Source organism: Capricornis sumatraensis, chromosome 3 (assembly GCF_032405125.1).
Source record: "Capricornis sumatraensis isolate serow.1 chromosome 3, serow.2, whole genome shotgun sequence".
Classification (NCBI taxonomy): Eukaryota; Metazoa; Chordata; class Mammalia; order Artiodactyla; family Bovidae; genus Capricornis; species Capricornis sumatraensis.
In genome coordinates this window covers 169,526,908-169,533,973 of record NC_091071.1, presented here as the reverse complement: position 1 = coordinate 169,533,973, position 7,066 = coordinate 169,526,908, and positions in this window count along the sequence as shown.

The window sequence follows — 7,066 nt, the reverse complement described above, 5'->3', positions numbered from 1 at the left end:
GCGTGCGTGTGTGTGCACGTGTGTGTGTGCGTGCGTGTGTGTGCGTGTGTGCATGTATGTGCACGTGTGTGTGCATGTGTGTGTATGCCTGAGAGACAATACAAAAGAAAGGGAGCAAAGGAGGAAAAGGAGAGGCAGCTGGAAAATAGAGAAGATGAAAAGGGAGGAACTCCTAAGAACTGCTGCGGTCAGTGCCATGGCCGGGCTGGGCCCCCCTGGTGGCCAAGGAGCGCCAAGACCAAGGAACCCATGGGCACACAGCCCTGCGGTGCTGGGCTGGCACAGGAGGAAGGGTCATAAGACCCCAGGCAGGAATCTGGCAGCGAGTGAGTCAGTGGGAAAAGGAGCGGGTGAGCAGGTGTGGGCAACTGAGGAAGTAAACACAAGCAAGAGAGTGAGCGTGTGTTTGTGTCAGAGTCCCATGTCAGAGACTGCGTGTGAACCGAGGTGAGGGATGGGCCCGAGCTCCCTGCCTCAGTTTCCCGTCCACTTATCCACTCCTTCTTTCAACCAATAACCGTTTATTGAGCTTGCAGGCCCCGGGCGCTGCAGTGGACACAAGGAAGTGAGCCCTTCAGTCAACAGCCAACCCAACAGCCTCCTTATAGGTGGCAGAGGCATGGGGTGGCGGGGTGGAGCAGGCCTAGACAGGATCAGGGCCCCACAGTCAGGCAGATGCCAAACAGAGCTAGGAGATTGGGCTCCTGATTCCCCATGCATGGTCTAGCCTCAACTCCACCACGGGGGTCTGGACTGGCCCCTCCCACTCACTGGGACCCCACCGCAGTGTTCCTTATCTAAGCCAAAAATGGATCTGAGGGGACAAGGCACCTCTAACATGTGGCTCAGCCCTGAGGAACTGGAGCCAAAAATCTGTCCCTCTCCCCCAACTCCAGCCCATCACAGGCAGGCGAACACACTCAAACCGCCTACACACAATCCTTGCACACTCAGTACAAACCAGCAAACAGAGACACCCCCACACACACACTCACCTACACGCTCACAAACTCAGGTGTTGCATCCGTCACACCCCGTAGCTCACACCTGCCCAGGGTTGCTCATTCACACTCTCCTCAGATCCCAAGATGCCGCCCCGGCCTCTGAGCAGGCCCCGCTTGGTCATCCCTCCTCGTCTCCCTTGGAGGCTTGTTGAGCCTTGAGTGCCTGAGACACTAAAGGACATGGTGCTCTGATCATCACGTTTAACCATCACGCAAACTGTCTACCTGAGTCGAGTCCTAGCTCTGCTGCCCAATTCAGACCTTCTTCCTCCAGCCTGGCTTCACCTTCTCAGCCGCCCCCCAGCCACCACTCCAGGAGCCGCCACACCAGGAGGGACAGAGCGGCCTCTGGGATCAACCTTGACCGCAGACTGCAGGACAGCTGGCTCGACCCCAGGCTCATGCCTGGTTTTCAGAGGTCTGTCGTCTAAGTGCACGGAGCAGTCAGAGTTCAGCACCTGTTTGAGATGATCAGTAATCAGGGCAGGTAGGCAGAGGTTATTATCCACATTTTACAGATGAGGAAACCGAGGTTGACTCCTCTCTCTCACACCTACATCCATGCTGTTACCAATTCTGTCTCTTCTGCTTTAACATATTTCCAAATCTGAACCTAATCAAGCCTTTAGCTCCAACCTTCAATTTGTAGGAAACACGGGTAACAGAGGAACAAATTAATAGGCGTTTCAGTAAAGCAATCAGTCAAATCCATAATGTGGGACCAGGACATTCTTCAGGGGAACTGATGCAGTTCCATCAACAGATCAACCACATGCGAGGGGAGCAGGGTATGGGGAATGGGGAGAGGACTTTTAATCCAGGAATCTCTTGGTTAAAAGAGGCTTAAGAGACATAGAAATCAAATTCAGGGACTTCCCTGGCAGTCAGTAGTTAAGACTTGGTGATTCCACTGCAGAGAGTGTGGTTACATGAGAAAATGTTCTTATATATGGAAATATTTAAGGACGGAATTACAGGGAATTGCTTTGAAATATTACAGTAAAATAAGAGAGAGAGAAAGGAGTGGAGGGGAAAGGAGGGAAGGGAAGAGAGGATGAAAGGAACAAAGAAAATAAAAAGAGAGAGAGGCAGAATATTGAATCTAGGGAATGGGTATTGTGTAGGCTGAATAATGGCCCACAAAAATATCAGGTCCTAATCCCTGGAAGTTGTATACTTCATCTTACATGACAAAGATTTTGCAAGTATCATTAAACTAATACTCTTAAAATGGGGAGATTATTCTGGATTATCGAAGTGAGCCTTAACGCAATCACCAATATCTGAGTAAGAGAGGAAAGCTGGATACAGAGAAGAAAAGGCAATGTGGCCACAGAGGCAGAGAGACAGCCACAACCCAAGAATGCCGCAACCACCAGAAACTGGAAGAGGCAAGGAAGGGACTCCTCCCTGGAGCCTCTGGAGGGAGCACAGCGCTGACTCCTTGTCCATCGAAACTGATTGTAGGGGGATTCCCTGCCTGTGGAGTGGTTGAGACTCTGAGCTTTCACTGCTTAGGGCCCTGGTTCAATCCCTGGTTGAGGAGTGCTGTGTTGTTCAGTCCAAAAAAAGAAGAAAAGAAACCGATTTTGGAATTCTGGCCTCCAGATCTGTACGAGAATAAATGTGTGCTATTTTCATCCACCAAGTTTGTGGTCATTTGTTACAGCAGCTGTGTGAAACTAATCCGGGTATACAGAGATTTATTACACTTCCCTCTCTTCTTGTGTGTTTGGAAACTTTCCTAATAAAGTTGTGTTTGTGTGTGCTCAATTCACAACACTACCTATGCAACAGTCTTGCCAAGGAAATAGAAACAGAATTAGCTAATTCAACTACCAGTTTACAGAATATACAGAAAAGGAACAGATCATAGGATATCCACAGCAAACTCAGACTGCAGTGAATGCACAGGGCAAACCATCCGGCTTCTCCAACAAATGATACAGGAGAAAATGATGATGGAAGAACCTATAGATGAAATGAGAATTAAGCGATATACAACCAAATTGCTACGTGTGAGCCTTTTTTGGATCCCAATTCAAACAAATGAGAGAGAGAGGAGCAAAAAAAGAAAAAGAGGAATTGCAAAACAACCAGAAATTTGAACACACTGGATATTCAACTATATTAAGGAATTAATGTGGATTGTTAGGTTAATGATTTCATGATTGTGTTAAAAGAATTCTTATCTTCTATAGATACATATGAAGTATAGGGCTTCCCTGGTGGCTCAGCGGTAAAGACTCTGCCTGCCAATGCAGGAGATGCAGGTTCAATCCCTGGGTCAGGCAGATCCCCTGGAGAAGGAAACGGCAACCCACTCCAGTATTCAGGCCTGGGAAATCCCATGGACAGAGGAGGCTGGCATACTACAGTCCATAGGATTGCAAAGAATTGAACACGACTTAGCAATTAAATAACAACAACAACACCATGAAATATTTGCAGATGAAATTATGTATTTGGGGTTTGCTTCAGAATAAAATGGGACATACCTCAACTGAAAAAAAAAAAAAATGGGTTGATAATTGTTAGTGTTGGTTGATGGTTCCTGAAGTGAAGTGAACTGAAGAATGCTCAGTTGTGTCTGGCTCTTTGCAATCCCATGGACTGTAGCCTGCTAGGCTCCTCTGTCCATGGAATTCTCCAGGCCAGCATACTGGAGTGAGTTGCCGTTCCCTTCTCCAGGGGATCTTCCCAACCCAGGGATTGAACCCAAGTCTCCTGCATTGCAGGCAAATTCTTTACTGTCTGAGCCACCAGGGAAGCCCGCAGAACTTTTGAGTAGAAAGTTAAATCACCACCATGAGTTAAAGATAAATGACAAAAATATTTATCATATATTCCTGACGAGGTTTACATTTTTTACATATGTAAATACTTTTCATACTATGATTTCATGATTATGTTAAAAGAATTCTTATCTTTTAGAGACACATACAAGATATATAGGGCTTCCCTGGTGGTCCCTGGTGGCTCAGCAGTAAAGAATCCACCTGCCAATGCATTTTCAGACTATGGACAGAGGTTCAGGACATTGTACAGAAGGCAGTGATCAAGACCATCCCCAAGAAAAAGAAATGCAAAAAGGCAAAAGAGTTGTCTGATGAGGCTTTACAAATGCTGAGAAAAGAAGAGGAGCTAAAGGCAAAGGAGAAAAGGAAAGATATACCGATCTGAATGCAGAGTTCCAAAGAATAGCAAGGAGAGATAAGAAAGCCTTCCTCAGTGATCAGTGCAAAGAAATAGAGGAAAACAATAGAATGGTAGAGACTAGAGATCTCTTCAAGAAAATTAGAGATACAAGGGAACATTTCATGCAAAGATGGGCTCAAAGGACAGAAATGGTATGGACCTAACAGAAGCTGAAGATATTCAGAGGTAGCAAGAATACACAGAGCTATATAAAATAGATCTTCATGACCCTGATAATGACAATAGTGAGATCACTCACCTAAAGCCAGACATCCTGGAATGTGAAGTCAAGTGGGCCTTAGGAAGCATCACTACAAACAAAGCTAGTGGAGGTGATGGAATTCCAGCTGAGCTATTTCAAATCCTAAAAGATGATGCTATAAAAGTACTGCACTCAATATGCCAGCAAATTTGGAAAAGTCAGCAGTGGCCACAGGACTGGAAAAGGTCAGTTTTCATTCCAATCCCAAAGAAAGGCAATGCCAAAGAATGTTCAAACTACTGCACAATTACACTCATCTCACATGCGAGCAAAGTAATGCTCAAAATTCTCCAAGCCAGGCTTCAGCAATATGTGAACCATGAACTTCCAGATGTTCAAGCTGGTTTTAGAAAAGGCAGAGGAACCAGAGATCAAATTGCCAACATCCGTTGGATCATGGAAAAAGCAAGAGAGTTCCAGAAAAACCTCTACTTCTGCTTTGTTGACTATGACAAAGCCTTTGACTGTGTGGATCACAATAAGCTGTGGAAAATTCTGAAAGAGATGGGAATACCAGACCACCTGACCTGCCTCTTGAGAAACCTGTATGCAGGTCAGGAAGCAACAGTTAGAATTGGACATGGAACAACAGACTGGTTCCAAATTGGGAAAGGAGTACGTCAAGGCTGTATACTGTCACCCTGCTTATTTAACTTATATGTAGAATACATCATGAGAAATGCTGGACTGGATAAAGCATAAGCTGGAATCAAGACTGCCAGGAGAAATATCAATAACCTCAGATATGCAGATGACACCATCCTTATGGCAGAAAGTGAAGAAGAACTAACAAGCCTCTTGATGAAAGTGAAAGAGGAGAGTGAAAAAGTTGGCTTAAAACTCAACATTCAGAAAACTAAGATCATGGCATCTGGTCCCATCACTTCCTGGCAGATAGATGAAGAAACAATGGGAACAGTGACAGAGTTTATTTTCGGGGGCTCCAAAATCACTGTAGACGGTGACTGCAGCCATGAAATTAAAAGATGCTTGCTCCTTGGAAGAAAAGTTATGACCAACCTAGGCAGCATATTAAAAAGCAAAGACATTACTTTGCCAACAAAGGTCCATCTAGTCAAAGCTATGGTTTTTCCAGTAGTCATATATGGATGTGAGAGTTGGACTATAAAGAAAGCTGAGGACAGAAGAATTAATGCTTTTGAACTATGGTGTTAGAGAAGCCTTTTGAGAGTCCCTTGAACAGCAAGATCCAACCAGTCCATCCTAAAGGAAATCAGTTCTGAATATTCATTGGAAGGACTGATGCTGAAGCTGAAACTTCAATCCTTTGGCCACCTGATGTGAAGAGCTGACTCATTTGAAAAGACCCTGATGCTGGGAAAGATTGAAGGCAGGAGAAGGGGACAACAGAGGATGAGATGGTTGGATGACATCACTGACTCAATGGACATGAGTTGGAGTCAACTCTGGGAGCTGGTGATGGACAGGGAGGCCTGGCGTGCTGCAGTCCATGGTTGCAAAGAGTGGAACACGACAGAGTGACTGAACTGAACTGAACTGAAATACTTATCACTGTTCAACTCTTATAGCAATGATACACAGCTCTGGTGCTGAGACACCCTGGCAGTTTCCAGATACCCAGTGTAGAGACCACATGTCCTAACTTACTTTTTCTTTAAGTATAACACCCGAGTTCATACTGATTTTGCTAATAAGCTAATAGTCTCAAATTAGTTCAGTGTATGGTTCAAAAATTTGGTCCTGTTCGCTTACTCAGGCTTATGTAACTTTAAATGAGCCAAAGCTTGAGTCTACATATAGCAAAATGAGGTGCAATTTAAAAAACACTGTTTTAGTGCTACTTTTAATGTTTATGTTGTTAGGGAGGATGTGGCTTTGTAAGCTGATAGTTTAATGAATGGCTAATGCATATATCAAAGTTTAGATAATTCCTTACTCTTAGGGTGTGTTGATACCTTGAATGTAGTATGTTCAGTCACTAAGTTGTGTCTAACTATTTGACCCCATGAACTGTAGCCCACCAGACTCCTATGTCCATGGGACTCTCCTGTCAAGAATACTGGGGATCCATTATACCTTAGGTGTACTTTTGCATGAATTTTTAATGTTTTATAAGAAAGGGCTTTTGTTGTTTGTTTTTTAAAGTAATTCAGTATTTGTTTGAATTTTAGAGATGAGAACAACAGTGAAAAAGAGAACTGTCCTGAAGCCACTAAAAGCATAACTGTGTCTTGGGATGAACTTTTCCTATGATAGCATCTTCTTAGGACATTAAGTGCTGTATCTCATACAAGGTAAATGGAAGTAAAAATGATGTAACTGGGAATATTCTGTTAAACGAGAGAAAAGAACAATAACTGTAAAAATGCTGACATCAATGACGTATATAATGGATGTGACTAAACTAGTTTCATGAAATTTGAGCGTGTAAAAGAGCATTATATATAATACAAATTATTGCCCAGAGTGATTATGTCAGTAACTAAAAGAATAAATTAACCTGAATCACTCTGTTGTACACTTGAAACTAACACAACATTGTAAATCAATTATACTTCAATAAAAATTAAATAATTTTTTAAAAGAATAAGTTAGAGTTTCCCTGGTGGTCCAGTGGTTA